Consider the following 18757-nt stretch of genomic DNA (forward strand, 5'->3'; position numbering starts at 1 on the left):
TAAGCACCAACTGTCAGAGCAGCTCACAGATTACTGCACCTGTACATAGCCCACCTATAATTTAGGCCAAACAACTACCTCTTTCCCTACTGTATTTAATGAATGAATTAATTTAGCTCCTTTGCACCCCATTATTTTTATTGCTACTTTGGACATTTCTTCCATTTGCAAATCTACCATTCCAGTGTTTGACTTGCTATATTGTATTTACTTTGCCACCATGGCCTTTTTTTGACCTTTACCTCCCTTATCTCACCTCATTTGCTCACATGGTATATAGACTTGTTTATACTGTATTATTGACTGTATGTTTGTTTTACTCCATGTGTAAGTCTGTGTCGTTGTATGTGTCAAACTGCTTTGCTTTATCTTGGCTAGGTCGCAATTGTAAATGAGAAGTTGTTCTCAACTTGCCTACCTGGTTAAATAAAGGTGAAATAAAAAAATAAATAAAAAAATGTGTCTATTTGATTAGGATTAGGACTTTTCCTCTATGTGTCGCACTTCCATTTCCACTGTCATTTATGCTGCAGGCTAATTACTACCAATGTCATTGTGGTCCAAGTTCAACTCCTAGCCTATAGGGTGTGGTAACAGGCCCTCTGTTATTTCTTGTTGTACTCTGCATGTGAAGTATCTGCACTGTAGCCTATAGAGGAACTAAGCCCTTGATAATAGGGGAACGCAAGCAGTTGAAGGGAACAAGTGGCAGAGTCTAACCTGCTGTTGAACACAAACTCCCAGTCCTATGATGTTGCTCTGTGAAGGAGGTTAGCTTTTCAGCATTCAATTCATGGCAGCCTTCTTCTCCCTGGTTGATTTGTGAATGTGAGTGATTCGAGAATGTTTGGCTTTGGTATCCAAGGTGTTTGAGATTGTTGAGGACCAGTGTTCCGAGGGGCTGACTGTGACATCATAAAGCGGAATGTAGTTAGTGTGCTGTTTGAGGGATTCCAATTCAGTCCGTTGCGGCCTTCCAGGCAGCGCAGTTGTGCTTCAAGTGTGCTCTCTGTGTGATGACTTGTTGTGCGCCTACACGGACGGAGTACAGCTACGAACGGAGGTGACATTTGGGGTAAGCCTAAGCCTTTTCGTAACCTTAACCTATTTCTTCTAACTTGCTATGCTTTGTGCTTTGATGACACTAGCTGCATCCCAGCTAGTTGAACGCTTGTCAGGCGTTCTCGGCAGCCACTAAGTACAGGTAAGAGACAATTATGGCAACAATAAGTTGTAAGATGAAACCTAGTCACATCTGAGATGTGAATCAACTGCACCGATTGATAAATCGCCAGTATGTGTCCTTGGGCATCATTTGTCCCCTTTGCAATGACCTGTTGAGATCATTCGATGCAACATCTGAGGCTATCTGGCCTATAAAGGATCCACCTCATACCACTATTTCCATAATATAAGGCTATGTTATTGGTTTTTGAAAAAAGTACCATACAATATTTGCACATCCCTATCACCTCTGTACGCATAGGAAAACGATCCCTTTATTGTGTGTGTGTGTTGGGTGGGTGTCTGAGGAATGTTTTACAGCGTTTCAGCTTGCAGAGGTGTCACCACCCTTCCCATGGCCACCTGGATCCTGTCTTGGGAAGAAAAAGAAGAATGATGTTATTACATGGCCTTAAAGAGCTACATGACTGCTGAGGTGACATTACGGACCCCTTAGGATTTGTAGCGTTCCTTGTGTATTTGTTTCCCGTATATGTTCCACTTCGTTTCTCCTTTGTACTTGTGACACTATTTGAGGTTTTAACGCCTATCTCTATTAGGTGTGACTGGCAACTGCAGTGGGTTGAATCCTACTAGTTCAGTGTTTCCCAACTCCAGGCAGGGGTAGAGTAGCCATTTTTGTTGTAGCGCTGGAGAGGCACAGCTGATTGAAAGAGTTGAATCAGGTGCAACAACAACAACAACAAGAACAACACCAATCAATGTGAAGAGTGGGACACAGATTAGTAGTGGATCCCCCAGTTGTCACAGTTGGGCCTTGTGTTCAACATAGCTCAGTATTTGAGTGTGTTTCCCGCGCATATAAGTAGCTTTCATTTCTTCTTCCTCCATAGTTCCCTAGAACGAACGCCCTCCCCTTTGCAGCAGAGGCCAGGCAAAAGCGCGCGCTTTCTGTGCCACTGGCTTCAATCAGGTCCACCAAACGCAGATAATAAGAGCACCAAGCCCCAAAAATTGCGTCATTCATTCACTTGAACTCAGCTAGCGAACACACGATGTCTGGAAGAGGTAAAGGCGGCAAGGGACTCGGAAAAGGAGGCGCCAAGCGTCACCGTAAGGTTCTCCGCGATAACATCCAGGGAATCACCAAGCCCGCCATTCGCCGTCTGGCTCGCCGTGGCGGCGTGAAGCGTATCTCCGGCCTGATCTACGAGGAGACCCGCGGTGTCCTGAAGGTGTTCCTTGAGAACGTGATCCGTGACGCCGTCACCTACACCGAGCACGCCAAGAGGAAGACCGTTACGGCCATGGACGTGGTCTACGCTCTGAAACGCCAGGGACGCACCCTGTACGGTTTCGGCGGTTAAACGCACTCTTTTCGGAACGTCAACATCCCGACTTGAACCCAAAGGCTCTTTTAAGAGCCACCCACATCCGCTTCAAAAGGGCCAAATCCATTGTAGGAAACCATGAGCCACTCTTGAGTGGACAGGGAGGGAGTGTTAAATGACAGAAGGCTATGTTCAGTACAGTCGTATTAAACCGCGAGCCACTCTGAGTGGACGGGGAGGGAGTGTTCATGACAGGAGGCTATGTTCAGTGCAGGCTTTGCGTACAGTCGTATTACGAGACACCTGAAATAAAGGCACCACGCCTGGGAAATCCCCACCAAGTCCAAAAAGGGGTGCCTTATGTCTGGCCATTGCATGGATCTTTTTTTGAAACACACCATTCCCCACCAGTGACAGAGCATAGGCTATGGAATAAGGGGGGGGGGGGGGGGGGGGGACAGGTCTTTGTTAGGGAAGCAAGCCTCTGAGTGGAAGGCTCTTATGCGCGCTCAGCTCCACTGGGCAAATGGCAGGGGCGCCTATGAGAAAGCAGGGGTGTGTCCACGGCCGGCGAATTAGCTTAGCTTCGTCTTCATAAGACGGAAAGGGCTCTCCACCCCCTCATTCGTTTGTGAGAAGCAACGAGACATCAGCATCATGCCCGAGCCAGCAAAGTCCGCACCTAAGAAGGGCTCCAAGAAAGCCGTCACCAAGACCGCAGGGAAAGGCGGCAAGAAACGCCGAAAGTCGAGGAAGGAGAGCTACGCCATTTACGTGTACAAAGTCCTGAAGCAGGTCCACCCCGATACCGGCATCTCCTCCAAGGCCATGGGAATCATGAACTCGTTCGTGAACGACATCTTCGAGCGTATCGCCGGAGAGTCGTCTCGCCTGGCCCACTACAACAAGCGTTCCACCATCACCTCCAGGGAGATCCAGACCGCAGTGCGCCTGCTGCTCCCCGGAGAGCTGGCCAAGCACGCAGTGTCCGAGGGCACCAAGGCCGTGACCAAGTACACCAGCTCCAAATAAACAGCGCATTTGGAGTGCTGTAGTAACCCAAAGGCTCTTTTAAGAGCCACCCACCCTGTCAGTGAAAAAAGCAAATCCATGTGTGTGTGTGTGGAGGACATGTGTCCAATTGTGGGGAGGGGGGGGGGATAAAGGATGCTGACATGAACAGGGTAGGAATGTGTGCATGCCAGTAGAACACAGTGAGGGGGAGTCCAATGACTGGAGCCAGTAATCACTTTAGGCCGTAGCAGGGACCCTCTGCACACATGAAGAACAGTCTCCGAGCAAGTGACGTCACCGATTGAAACTAGCCGTTCCACCTGTACAAGAGGGGGGGGGAGGAGGAGGAGAAGAAGAGCCTCCAAATCGCTCTCTCTCTCTCTCTCGGCCTATATCAGGGCGAACAAGCACATGGGGCGCCAGCCTCCATAGCGCCGGCCGCACAGCCAGACACCAAGACCCACAGACACAAAGACCGGCACGAGTCACGCTGCGGAGTCAAGCGAGGAAGGACTGCGAGAGAGAAGGGCACAAAAGCCTATCTCGGCCTGTTCACAGACAGACGAGCTTAGTGAGCTCAACTACTTTGGCCCTCACCTCATCTGCTTTTGAAAGAGACACACAGAGAGAGAGACCACCTAGCAGAAGAAAAAAACACACACTGTGCACAAAGAGCAGACTCCAAATCCAACTAAAGGACTAATAAAACATCACACACAGTGTATTATTTCCTGTGCCTCCTGGACACATGACGAATACAAGGTGAAACTAGTCTCAGCCAGGCCTCACAAGTGCATGTGTTTTAAGGTCCCCAAAAGAGCTCTCCTTTAAAACACCAAGGAGCACATCAGGGGACGCCAAACCATTTGATTCCCTTGCCAGACATCTCGGCTCACTCCACAATCAATGGTGCTCGCAATCGGATGCACTTTTAGGCCATTTAGGAGACAAATAGCACAGGAAAAGCAGTGCGCACCGCTCCACCCGACAGTCGAACGGTGAGGTTTTGAGCGAGTCGCAGCAAAATACACGGGGCTTCTGCAGCCCACATGACTTTATTCTGAACGGACACAAGTCTGCTCGCTGGGCCGTTCGCTTTTGGGCCAAAAACACGGCTCCGTCGGTGACTTTTGGCCCGATATTGGCGACCAGAAAACACAAGTGAAAGAGCATTTGGCCAGCCCGGAGAAGCCGAGCTGGGTGGCTTGAGTCTACATGGTTCTCATGTCGCGTTTAAGGCCAGCCCCCTGCACCGTGTAGAGCTTCAATAGCGCAGAGCAGCGTCTACAGCAAAGTACTCCTCCTCACAGACTACCGTAGTGTTGTAAGTGTGTGTGTTTACCGGACCGAACGACAGACATGGCAGAAGTCGCACCAGCACCCGCCGCCGCGCCGGCCAAGGCACCCAAGAAGAAGGCAGCAGCCAAGCCCAAGAAAGCGGGACCCAGCGTAGGCGAGCTCATCGTCAAGGCGTTGTCCGCCTCCAAGGAGAGGAGCGGCGTGTCCCTGGCCGCGCTCAAGAAGTCTCTGGCGGCAGGCGGCTACGACGTGGAGAAGAACAACTCCCGTGTCAAGATCGCCGTCAAGAGCCTCGTCACCAAGGGCACCCTGGTCCAGACCAAGGGCACCGGTGCCTCCGGCTCCTTCAAGCTCAACAAGAAGGCCGTCGAGGCAAAGAAGCCCGCCAAGAAATCCGCAGCCCCCAAAGCTAAGAAGGTGGCCGCCAAGAAGCCCGCCGCCGCCAAGAAGCCCAAGAAGGTAGCAGCCAAGAAGGCCGTGGCCGCAAAGAAGTCCCCCAAGAAGGCCAAGAAGCCCGCTACACCCAAAAAGGCCGCCAAGAGCCCAAAGAAGGTGAAGAAGCCCGCCGCAGCGGCCAAGAAAGCGGCCAAGAGCCCCAAGAAGGCTACCAAGGCAGTGAAGCCCAAAGGCGCCAAGCCCAAGGCAGCCAAGGCCAAGAAGGCAGCCCCCAAGAAGAAGTAAACCTATTCCAAGCAGTGTTCTTTCTACTCGACACATGTTGTTACCACAAAAGGCTCTTTTAAGAGCCACCCACCTCTTTCCATAAAAGCGCATGTCATTCCATGTACGTCCTACCTACCTACCTACCTACCTACCTGTGGTGCAAAAGATATTAGCTTTAAGCACCAACTGTCAGAGCAGCTGACAGATTACTGCACCTGTACATAGCCCACCTATAATTTAGGCCAAACAACTACCTCTTTCCCTACTGTATTTAATGAATTAATTAATTTTGCTCCTTTGCACCACATTATTTTTATTGCTACTTTGGACATTTCTTCCATTTGCAAATCTACCATTCCAGTGTTTGACTTGCTATATTGTATTTACTTTGCCACCATGGCCTTTTTTTGACCTTTACCTCCCTTATCTCACCTCATTTGCTCACATGGTATATAGACTTGTTTATACTGTATTATTGACTGTATGTTTGTTTTACTCCATGTGTAAGTCTGTGTCGTTGTATGTGTCAAACTGCTTTGCTTTATCTTGGCTAGGTCGCAATTGTAAATGAGAAGTTGTTCTCAACTTGCCTACCTGGTTAAATAAAGGTGAAATAAAAAAATAAAAAAATAAATGTGTCTATTTGATTAGGATTAGGACTTTTCCTCTATGTGTCGCACTTCCATTTCCACTGTCATTTATGCTGCAGGCTAATTACTACCAATGTCATTGTGGTCCAAGTTCAACTCCTAGCCTATAGGGTGTGGTAACAGGCCCTCTGTTATTTGTTGTTGTACTCTGCATGTGAAGTATCTGCACTGTAGCCTATAGAGGAACTAAGCCCTTGATAATAGGGGAACGCAAGCAGTTGAAGGGAACAAGTGGCAGAGTCTAACCTGCTGTTGAACACAAACTCCCAGTCCTATGATGTTGCTCTGTGAAGGAGGTTAGCTTTTCAGCATTCAATTCATGGCAGCCTTCTTCTCCCTGGTTGATTTGTGAATGTGAGTGATTCGAGAATGTTTGGCTTTGGTATCCAAGGTGTTTGAGATTGTTGAGGACCAGTGTTCCGAGGGGCTGACTGTGACATCATAAAGCGGAATGTAGTTAGTGTGCTGTTTGAGGGATTCCAATTCAGTCCGTTGCGGCCTTCCAGGCAGCGCAGTTGTGCTTCAAGTGTGCTCTCTGTGTGATGACTTGTTGTGCGCCTACACGGACGGAGTACAGCTACGAACGGAGGTGACATTTGGGGTAAGCCTAAGCCTTTTCGTAACCTTAACCTATTTCTTCTAACTTGCTATGCTTTGTGCTTTGATGACACTAGCTGCATCCCAGCTAGTTGAACGCTTGTCAGTCGTTCTCGGCAGCCACTAAGTACAGGTAAGAGACAATTATGGCAACAATAAGTTGTAAGATGAAACCTTGTCACATCTGAGATGTGAATCAACTGCACCGATTGATAAATCGCCAGTATGTGTCCTTGGGCCTCATTTGTCCCCTTTGAAATGACCTGTTGAGATCATTCGATGCAACATCTGAGGCTATCTGGCCTATAAAGGATCCACCTCATACCACTATTTCCATAATATAAGGCTATGTTATTGGTTTTTGAAAAAAGTACCATACAATATTTTCACATCCCTATCACCTCTGTACGCATAGGAAAACGATCCCTTTATTGTGTGTGTGTGTTGGGTGGGTGTCGGAGGAATGTTTTACAGCGTTTCAGCTTGCAGAGGTGTCACCACCCTTCCCATGGCCACCTGGATCCTGTCTTGGGAAGAAAAAGAAGAATGATGTTATTACATGGCCTTAAAGAGCTACATGACTGCTGAGGTGACATTACGGACCCCTTAGGATTTGTGGCGTTCCTTGTGTATTTGTTTCCCGTATATGTTCCACTTCGTTTCTCCTTTGTACTTGTGACACTATTTGAGGTTTTAACGCCTATCTCTATTAGGTGTGACTGGCAACTGCAGTGGGTTGAATCCTACTAGTTCAGTGTTTCCCAACTCCAGGCAGGGGTAGAGTAGCCATTTTTGTTGTAGCGCTGGAGAGGCACAGCTGATTGAAAGAGTTGAATCAGGTGCAACAACAACAACAACAACAACAACAACAACAACAACAAGAACAACACCAATCAATGTGAAGAGTGGGACACAGATTAGTAGTGGATCCCCCAGTTGTCACAGTTGGGCCTTGTGTTCAACATAGCTCAGTATTTGAGTGTGTTTCCCGCGCATGTAAGTAGCTTTCATTTCTTCTTCCTCCATAGTTCCCTAGAACGAACGCCCTCCCCTTTGCAGCAGAGGCCAGGCAAAAGCGCGCGCTTTCTGTGCCACTGGCTTCAATCAGGTCCACCAAACGCAGATAATAAGAGCACCAAGTCCCAAAAATTGCGTCATTCATTCACTTGAACTCAGCTAGCGAACACACGATGTCTGGAAGAGGTAAAGGCGGCAAGGGACTCGGAAAAGGAGGCGCCAAGCGTCACCGTAAGGTTCACCGCAAGGTTCTCCGCGATAACATCCAGGGAATCACCAAGCCCGCCATTCGCCGTCTGGCTCGCCGTGGCGGCATGAAGCGTATCTCCGGCCTGATCTACGAGGAGACCCGCGGTGTCCTGAAGGTGTTCCTTGAGAACGTGATCCGTGACGCCGTCACCTACACCGAGCACGCCAAGAGGAAGACCGTTACGGCCATGGACGTGGTCTACGCTCTGAAAACCCTGTACGGTTTCGGTGGTTAAACGCACTCTTTTCGGAACGTCAACATCCCGACTTGAACCCAAAGGCTCTTTTAAGAGCCACCCACATCCGCTTCAAAAGGGCCAAATCCATTGTAGGAAACCATGAGCCACTCTTGAGTGGACAGGGAGGGAGTGTTAAATGACAGGAGGCTATGTTCAGTACAGTCGTCTTAAACCACGAGCCACTCTGAGTGGACGGGGAGGGAGTGTTCATGACAGGAGGCTATGTTCAGTGCAGGCTTTGCGTACAGTCGTATTACGAGACACCTGAAATAAAGGCACCACGCCTGGGAAATCCCCACCAAGTCCAAAAAGGGGTGCCTTATGTCTGGCCATTGCATGGAACTTTTTTTGAAACACACCATTCCCCACCAGTGACAGAGCATAGGCTATGGAATAAGGGGGGGGGGGGGGGGGACAGGTCTTTGTTAGGGAAGCAAGCCTCTGAGTGGAAGGCTCTTATGCGCGCTCAGCTCCACTGGGCAAATGGCAGGGGCGCCTATGAGAAAGCAGGGGTGTGTCCACGGCCGGCGAATTAGCTTAGCTTCGTCTTCATAAGACGGAAAGGGCTCTCCACCCCCTCATTCGTTTGTGAGAAGCAACGAGACATCAGCATCATGCCCGAGCCAGCAAAGTCCGCACCTAAGAAGGGCTCCAAGAAAGCCGTCACCAAGACCGCAGGGAAAGGCGGCAAGAAACGCCGAAAGTCGAGGAAGGAGAGCTACGCCATTTACGTGTACAAAGTCCTGAAGCAGGTCCACCCCGATACCGGCATCTCCTCCAAGGCCATGGGAATCATGAACTCGTTCGTGAACGACATCTTCGAGCGTATCGCCGGAGAGTCGTCTCGCCTGGCCCACTACAACAAGCGTTCCACCATCACCTCCAGGGAGATCCAGACCGCAGTGCGCCTGCTGCTCCCCGGAGAGCTGGCCAAGCACGCAGTGTCCGAGGGCACCAAGGCCGTGACCAAGTACACCAGCTCCAAATAAACAGCGCATTTGGAGTGCTGTAGTAACCCAAAGGCTCTTTTAAGAGCCACCCACCCTGTCAGTGAAAAAAGCAAATCCATGTGTGTGTGTGTGTGTGGAGGACATGTGGCCAATTGTGGGGAGGGGGGGGGATAAAGGATGCTGACATGAACAGGGTAGGAATGTGTGCATGCCAGTAGAACACAGTGAGGGGGAGTCCAATGACTGGAGCCTGTATCACTTTAGGCCGTAGCAGGGACCCTCTGCACACATGAAGAACAGTCTCCGAGCAAGTGACGTCACCGATTGAAACTAGCCGTTCCACCTGTACAAGAGGGGAGGGGGGGGGGAGGAGGAGAAGAAGAGCCTCCAAATCTCTCTCTCTCTCTCGGCCTATATCAGGGCGAACAAGCACATGGGGCGCCAGCCTCCATAGCGCCGGCCGCACAGCCAGACACCAAGACCCACAGACACAAAGACCGGCACGAGTCACGCTGCGGAGTCAAGCGAGGAAGGACTGCGAGAGAGAAGGGCACAAAAGCCTATCTCGGCCTGTTCACAGACAGACGAGCTGAGTGAGCTCAACTACTTTGGCCCTCACCTCATCTGCTTTTGAAAGAGACACACAGAGAGAGAGACCACCTAGCAGAAGAAAAAAAACACAATGTGCACAAAGAGCAGGCTCCAAATCCAACTAAAGGACTAATAAAACATCACACACAGTGTATTATTTCCTGTGCCTCCTGGACACATGACGAATACAAGGTGAAACTAGTCTCAGCCAGGCCTCACAAGTGCATGTGTTTTAAGGTCCCCAAAAGAGCTCTCCTTTAAAACACCAAGGAGCACATCAGGGGACGCCAAACCATTTGATTCCCTTGCCAGACATCTCGGCTCACTCCACAATCAATGGTGCTCGCAATCGGATGCACTTTTAGGCCATTTAGGAGACAAATAGCACAGGAAAAGCAGTGCGCACCGCTCCACCCGACAGTCGAACGGTGAGGTTTTGAGCGAGTCGCAGCAAAATGCACGGGGCTTCTGCAGCCCACATGACTTTATTCTGAACGGACACAAGTCTGCTCGCTGGGCCGTTCGCTTTTGGGCCAAAAACACGGCTCCGTCGGTGACTTTTGGCCCGATATTGGCGACCAGAAAACACAAGTGAAAGAGCATTTGGCCAGCCCGGAGAAGCCGAGCTGGGTGGCTTGAGTCTACATGGTTCTCATGTCGCGTTTAAGGCCAGCCCCCTGCACGGTGTAGAGCTTCAATAGCGCAGAGCAGCGTCTACAGCAAAGTACTCCTCCTCACAGACTACCGTAGTGTTGTAAGTGTGTGTGTTTACCGGACCGAACGACAGACATGGCAGAAGTCGCACCAGCACCCGCCGCCGCCGCGCCGGCCAAGGCACCCAAGAAGAAGGCAGCAGCCAAGCCCAAGAAAGCGGGACCCAGCGTAGGCGAGCTCATCGTCAAGGCGGTGTCCGCCTCCAAGGAGAGGAGCGGCGTGTCCCTGGCCGCGCTCAAGAAGTCTCTGGCGGCAGGCGGCTACGACGTGGAGAAGAACAACTCCCGTGTCAAGATCGCCGTCAAGAGCCTCGTCACCAAGGGCACCCTGGTCCAGACCAAGGGCACCGGTGCCTCCGGCTCCTTCAAGCTCAACAAGAAGGCCGTCGAGGCAAAGAAGCCCGCCAAGAAAGCCGCAGCCCCCAAAGCTAAGAAGGTGGCCGCCAAGAAGCCCGCCGCCGCCAAGAAGCCCAAGAAGGTAGCAGCCAAGAAGGCCGTGGCCGCAAAGAAGTCCCCCAAGAAGGCCAAGAAGCCCGCTACACCCAAAAAGGCCGCCAAGAGCCCAAAGAAGGTGAAGAAGCCCGCCGCAGCGGCCAAGAAAGCGGCCAAGAGCCCCAAGAAGGCTACCAAGGCAGTGAAGCCCAAAGCCGCCAAGCCCAAGGCAGCCAAGGCCAAGAAGGCAGCCCCCAAGAAGAAGTAAACCTATTCCAAACAGTGTTCTTTCTACTCGACACATGTTGTTACCACAAAAGCGCATGTCATTCCATGTACGTCCTACCTACCTACCTACCTACCTACCTACCTACCTGTGGTGCAAAAGATATGAAATGAATGACTTTTACGCACCACATGTTCGAGTGGCTAAATGGCTTTACATTTGTCACTCAAGAGTGCAGCACCCTCACCAGTCAACATTGGTGTGATATGTGTTAGAATTCGCATGTCACATTGATCCTGATAATAAGAGGAATACATACTATAGTGTGTTGGACAGCAGCCATTTGTATTATGAGCCACTCTCGAATTGATTGATACATGTTTCAGTGATTTGAGTTGTCACTTTGGCGCTCCCGCCAATGAGAAAAAGTAACAAAAGTCGGAGGGAAACAGAGTAGCCTAGCCCTTGTCACTCTGCTGCCTGCGGGCGGGCGGGCTTAGGGCTGACTGTCTGTCTCTCCCTCACTCCAATTGGATAAGGGCACACCGGTCCAGTGGCCAATCGATGCCTCTTGTGGCGAGGTATAAGTAAGGCTCTCGAGGTGGCCAGCGCCTCATTGAGACTTTCTGTGACATACTGAAGCTACCAATATGAGCGGAAGAGGCAAAACCGGAGGCAGGCCAGGGCGAAGGCAAAGACACGTTCATCCCGTGCCGGGCTCCAGTTCCCCGTGGGCCGTGTGCACAGGCTGCTGCGCAAAGGCAACTACGCCGAGCGTGTGGGCGCTGGCGCACCAGTCTACCTGGCCGCAGTGCTCGAGTACCTGACTGCTGAGATCCTGGAGTTGGCCGGAAACGCTGCCCGTGACAACAAGAAGACTCGTATCATCCCCCGTCACCTGCAGCTGGCAGTCCGTAACGACGAGGAGCTGAACAAACTGCTTGGCGGCGTGACCATCGCTCAGGGTGGTGTTCTGCCCAACATCCAGGCAGTGCTGCTCCCCAAGAAGACTGAGAAGGCCGTCAAAGCCAAGTAAAATCGCTGGTGCGGCTGCAACTTGACTACTCAACCCCCAAAGGCTCTTTTAAGAGCCAACCACCTAGCTCAGCAAAAGCGCAAAGTGTCCTTTGTATGCCTGGCCAACTATTTGGCGCGTTTGTTAGATACACACATAAACACGGCACAGTATCAAGTGCCCACATGAGGCCTAAAATGAAGAATAACAAGTACTAGGCTAGAATGAGAGAGCATTATTGCGCGTAAAGAGTAACGTTGCTCGCGGCCCTAACAAAAGACCCAAGCGGGCCTCGGCGAGGGAGGGGGTTGCATTTTGGGGCGGCACGGAGAGGCCGAGCCTCCCGTCCAATGGGCGGCGGAGGAGGCCTCCGCAACGGGCCAATCAGGGCGGTGCGGAGATGGTGACCAATCAGCAGACGCCGCTGCCGGCTTTATAAACTTCACATAGGCATTTGGAGGCTATACTCCGACTGTGAAAGAAGGAAGCTAGCTAGCGCCATGGCCAGAACCAAGCAAACCGCTCGCAAATCCACCGGTGGCAAAGCACCCAGGAAGCAGCTCGCCACCAAGGCTGCGCGCAAGAGCGCCCCGGCCACCGGCGGCGTGAAGAAGCCTCACCGTTACAGGCCCGGCACCGTGGCTCTTAGAGAGATCCGTCGTTACCAGAAGTCCACTGAGCTGCTGATCCGCAAACTGCCTTTCCAGCGCCTGGTGCGAGAAATTGCCCAGGACTTTAAGACCGACCTGCGCTTCCAGAGTTCCGCAGTGATGGCCCTGCAGGAAGCAAGCGAGGCTTACCTGGTCGGCCTGTTCGAGGACACCAACCTGTGCGCCATCCACGCCAAGAGGGTGACCATCATGCCCAAGGACATCCAGCTGGCCCGTCGTATTCGCGGAGAGCGCGCATAAACGATGACCTGATCTCCAAAATCCCCCAAAGGCTCTTTTAAGAGCCACCTCCATATTTCAGTCAAAAAGGCACAATTGTTCCATTTGTACACGCCCCTTTCCCACAGTTTTCCCTGCTCTCGAGTCCCTACAGACCGTGGTTCGATTCCAGGCTGTATCACCACCGGCCGTGATTGTAAATAAGAGTTTGTTCTTAACTGACTTGAGTCGTTTCAATAACGCTCTCTATATGTGATTAGATGTATGCCTAGAGTAGAAGAGGGGAAAATACAGTAGCAGTAATGAGTGATAGTAATGATATAGGGCAAAAAGTGGCGAAAATGGTCACTATGTAGCTAAGAACAACTGACTTTGAAAGTCCCATGTTGCAGTGCCGCTGATGAGAGGGGAAAAGTTTTACCGTGGAGCACGGAGGCCATCTAGTGGTTAAACGCGGGTGAGCACGTCATAGTTGCTCCCTATTGGTATTTGATCTTCAGGCCAGTGTTTCCCAAACTCGGTCCTCGGGTCCCCAAGTGGGGTACGTTGTGTTTTTTCGAATCCAATTGCTCTTGGAATGTAACATGCTAGAGTATGTCTTTTCCTTTGTGAAAATGGCCATTCAATCATTTCTGGGCCATGTGACATTCCTCGATGGCCCAAAAAATCCATGTTTTGATCCGATCATTACAACGTTAGCTGTGTGCACCCCATAATTCATGCGACTGACTAAGCTATTGAAAGTCAAATGATATATCTCTGTCCAGCGCAAGTGAAAGGTGGTCGAAAAAAAGTGGTACCAACGTTTTGGTTGAAGGTACAGGAAATGTTGTAGGCCACCCAATTAGACGTGATATTATTAAGTCGCCCTTTTGTGCTTGTTTGTGTGAGTGCATAGGTAAGTTGTTTCGATATGGTGGAATAAATGGAGAAATGAAAGGAATGTATTTAGTGGGATGAATTCAGTGTGCGATTGAATATTCCAATGCCATACCCATTGTTAGTCCTTTAGACTAGATCCGAGATCCCTTAAGAGAATGAAGAGAAAAGGTATCAGGACGGCAGGAATCAATAGATGTAATCATCAAGGGCTTGCAAAAGAGCTGTTACGAAACAGGACACAAGCAGCCGGGATGATTGCCCTATTAGTAGTTGACCAATTACAAAATAGCAATCAGCAATGCGGGCAGGTACGTGTTGATTGCTGTATTGGCTTCGTAAATAGGCTTCATAAGGAACTAAATGGCTCAGCACATGACACCTTCACAGTGGAGAATATTTGATACTACTGACTTCCGTTGAGTCGAGTCGTGTGTCCTTGACGTGATTTGAAGTCGACTTCTGATGTGGGATTTAGTTCATTTTTAAAAGAAGATTTGCTGAGGAATCGAAATGATAAGACAAAGTAAAGGCCCTAAATACAGGCTGCCAGTTAAATGCAGCAATGACACGGCTAAAGTGTGTAATTGCCGGACCAAAGAGCAGGAATTGTCTGCTGTTGCATCTTCACTCATGAGACAGGTAATAGCGGAGCTCCGTGGTGCTGAAAAGGACAGCGCCCCTGGCCATTTGCCAAAGCCTATTTCCCGTTGGAGGGATTCTTGACATGCTATAGGCACAGTTCAGTACACCCCTCATCCAACAGACAGACCCCCTCCTGTAATTGGTCCCAGAATCATCCACTTGATTCCCGACCACCAACCGATTCTCGGGGTGCATTGGTGTAAAATGTGGTCGTCGAGATAAAGTTCTATAGGCTACATGGGGTAATGGCATCTGGAGCTTTTTTTTTTGAGCTACCTACACCAGTAGGAGAGCTTACAGATAAAGAGTGCACTAGGCTAGAGAGAAAAGTAGCATTCCGTTTTTCATAAAGTAGGTCAATGTAACTTACCCTCTTTTGATACTTGAGAAACATACATTCACATGATGTCCAAATCTGCAAGAGACAAACCAGCAGAAAATCAGCAGGTGAACAAAAGGGTTAAGTGAATATGATTTAAGAGCAGTCAAATGAAGTAATAGTGACATAGATTGTAAGAACTGAAATCTACCATGTGAACATTGCATTGTGGCTTTAGAAGAGCATGTATTTGTAGATGAATGACAGATTAGGTTTGGTGACAAAGTAACTGTATAATTTGAGGTACTCTACATGAGCATGTGTTTGCCTATTTGATGATCTGTTGGTAGTTAATGTTTGATTTTGACCACGTACTTGTTGTGACAATTGCATCAGGTTGAGGGAGAAATGCTCTGTGTGGCCATTGTGAGTGGCACTTCTGATCCAGCAGGTGGTGTTAAGATCCCTCCCTATGTGGCTTGAATGATGAGCCAGTGTTGGCTAGATGACTTGTGGTCCAGTGGGTGGCGGTGAAATGCCTCCCTATCTATATGACTTGACCTATTCCTTTGACATTGTTCACTTGGAGATGATTCCGGTCTTCTTCGTGTCCTCTTCATGAGCACTTCTGCATGTCTTCCTTCCTGTCTTGCCATGTGTGTTTTTGTTAGATATCACTGGGCACATTCCTAACGTGGAGGTCGTTTGCATAGCTCATGTCATGTGGATATATAAAGTATTGTATTGTAAGGTATGTTAGTCTACGGACTGTCTGACATGGCTCGTCCATATATTGATGTATTCCAATTCCATTTGGGTGTATTGTGTGGAATGTTGGAACATGGTTCGATCTTACTTGTTAGACTTGACTGTGCTGTTGGAGCTAGTAACACAAGCATTTCTGCTAAACAGGTGTATGTATATCTCTCTAGTCACCCCCAAAACCAAATCTTTCTTTGGCCGCCTCTCCTTCCTTCCAGTTCTCTGCTGCCAATGACTGGAAGGAAGTAGAAAAATCTGTGAAACTGGAAACACTTATCTCCCTCACTAGCTTTAAGCACCAACTGTCAGAGCAGCTCACAGATTACTGCACCTGTACATAGCCCACCTATAATTTAGGCCAAACAACTACCTCTTTCCCTACTGTATTTAATGAATGAATTAATTTAGCTCCTTTGCACCCCATTATTTTTATTGCTACTTTGGACATTTGTTCCATTTGCAAATCTACCATTCCAGTGTTTGATTTGCTATATTGTATTTACTTTGCCACCATGGCCTTTTTTTGACCTTTACCTCCCTTATCTCACCTCATTTGCTCACATGGTATATAGACTTGTTTATACTGTATTATTGACTGTATGTTTGTTTTACTCCATGTGTAAGTCTGTGTCGTTGTATGTGTCAAACTGCTTTGCTTTATCTTGGCTAGGTCGCAATTGTAAATGAGAAGTTGTTCTCAACTTGCCTACCTGGTTAAATAAAGGTGAAATAAAAAAATAAATAAAAAAATGTGTCTATTTGATTAGGATTAGGACTTTTCCTCTATGTGTCGCACTTCCATTTCCACTGTCATTTATGCTGCAGGCTAATTACTATCAATGTCATTGTGGTCCAAGTTCAACTCCTAGCCTATAGGGTGTGGTAACAGGCCCTCTGTTATTTGTTGTTGTACTCTGCATGTGAAGTATCTGCACTGTAGCCTATAGAGGAACTAAGCCCTTGATAATAGGGGAACGCAAGCAGTTGAAGGGAACAAGTGGCAGAGTCTAACCTGCGGTTGAACACAAACTCCCAGTCCTATGATGTTGCTCTGTGAAGGAGGTTAGCTTTTCAGCATTCAATTCATGGCAGCCTTCTTCTCCCTGGTTGATTTGTGAATGTGAGTGATTCGAGAATGTTTGGCTTTGGTATCCAAGGTGTTTGAGATTGTTGAGGACCAGTGTTCCGAGGGGCTGACTGTGACATCATAAAGCGGAATGTAGTTAGTGTGCTGTTTGAGGGATTCCAATTCAGTCCGTTGCGGCCTTCCAGGCAGCGCAGTTGTGCTTCAAGTGTGCTCTCTGTGTGATGACTTGTTGTGCGCCTACACGGACGGAGTACAGCTACGAACGGAGGTGACATTTGGGGTAAGCCTAAGCCTTTTCGTAACCTTAACCTATTTCTTCTAACTTGCTATGCTTTGTGCTTTGATGACACTAGCTGCATCTGTGGGAGAAAATCATATACATGATTATAGTAATACAAGAAAAGATACATGTATGGGTTAATTTCCTGTTCTGGTAAAATGCATTGTCTATTGTATAGGACAGAAAGCAGAGAAAGACCATGGGAGTATGGAATAGCCGGGAACACTAAAGGAATGCAGACACATAGACGCCTAGAAATGACTGGATATACAAAGGTCAGAGTGATATATGAAGGAGGGTGTCAGCTAAATGACCCCAGATGAATTACAAATGTCAGTTACATCGTAGGGGAGACACAAGTCTGTTTAATCTTATACAAACATATGAAGAGAAGGCGACCAGAACAGCTAGTCACAGGAAAGAGGGATGTATATTATCTTTAGGTCAAAAGAAGGGTCTTGTCATTATTTTTAATCTGACCGAAAGCAGATGTGGGCGTTACTGGGCTGAACAAGCAGGATGCACGAAGTAGGATGGATTCATGGATTGTGGTATAAAAAGTCAGAGCGAGAGCTCTGGAGGGTGTGGGTCCCGCGGGCTCTCCGGCTTATATATGGGTGTATTAACAGTCTATCATTGAATTCAAAGTTCTTGGACGTGTCATTTTTTAACCGGTTTTCCACTACCACATCCCAGCTATGGGTGGGTTGTCTGAGGAATGTTTTACAGGCGTTTCAGCTTGCAGAGGTGTCACCACCCTTCCCATGCCACCTGGATCCTGTCTTGGGAAGAAAAAGAAGAATGATGTTATTACATGCCTTACAGAGCTACATGACTGCTGAGGTGACATTACGGACCCCTTAGGATTTTGTGCGTTCCTTGTGTATTTGTTTCCCGTATTGTTCCACTTCGGTTCTTCCTTTGTACTTGTGACACTATTGTGAGGTTTTTAACGCCTATCTCTATTAGGTGTGACTGGCAACTGCAGTGGGTTGAATCCTACTAGTTCAGTGTTTCCCAACTGCCAGGCAGGGGTAGAGTAGCCATTTTGTTGTAGCGCTGGAGAGGCACAGCTGATTGAAAGAGTTGAATCAGGTGCAACAACAACAACAACAACAACAACAAGAAGAACAACACCAATCAATGTGAAGAGTGGGACACAGATTAGTAGTGGATCCCCCAGTTGTCACAGTTGGGCCTTGTGTTCAACATAGCTCAGTATTTGAGTGTGTTTCCCGCGCATGTAAGTAGCTTTCATTTCTTCTTCCTCCATAGTTCCCTAGAACGAACGCCCTCCCCTTTGCAGCAGAGGCCAGGCAAAAGCGCGCGCTTTCTGTGCCACTGGCTTCAATCAGGTCCACCAAACGCAGATAATAAGAGCACCAAGCCCCAAAAATTGCGTCATTCATTCACTTGAACCTCAGCTAGCGAACACACGATGTCTGGAAGAGGTAAAGGCGGCAAGGGACTCGGAAAAGGAGGCGCCAAGCGTCACCGTAAGGTTCTCCCGATAACATCCAGGGAATCACCAAGCCCTACCATTCGCCGTCTGGCTCGCCGTGGCGGCGTGAAGCGTATCTCCGGCCTGATCTACGAGGAGACCCGCGGTGTCCTGAAGGTGTTTCCTTGAGAACGTGATCCGTGACCGCCGTCACTACCACCGAGCACGCAAAAGAGGCAAGACACGACCGTTACGCCACATGGACGTGGTCTTACGCTCTGAA

General features: G+C 49.0%; 1 long non-coding RNA gene across 1 annotated transcript; it reads left to right on the plus strand.

Moving 5' to 3' along the window:
• Window positions 1-2268: 2268 nt before the first annotated feature.
• Window positions 2269-8303, plus strand: LOC116370157 (uncharacterized). Its single transcript, XR_004208708.1, has 2 exons — window positions 2269-2303; window positions 8005-8303. It is a non-coding gene; the product is annotated as an uncharacterized LOC116370157 (long non-coding RNA).
• Window positions 8304-18757: the final 10454 nt, after the last annotated feature.

The sequence above is a fragment of the Oncorhynchus kisutch genome, unplaced genomic scaffold (genome assembly GCF_002021735.2).
Source record: "Oncorhynchus kisutch isolate 150728-3 unplaced genomic scaffold, Okis_V2 scaffold2465, whole genome shotgun sequence".
NCBI lineage: Eukaryota > Metazoa > Chordata > Actinopteri > Salmoniformes > Salmonidae > Oncorhynchus > Oncorhynchus kisutch.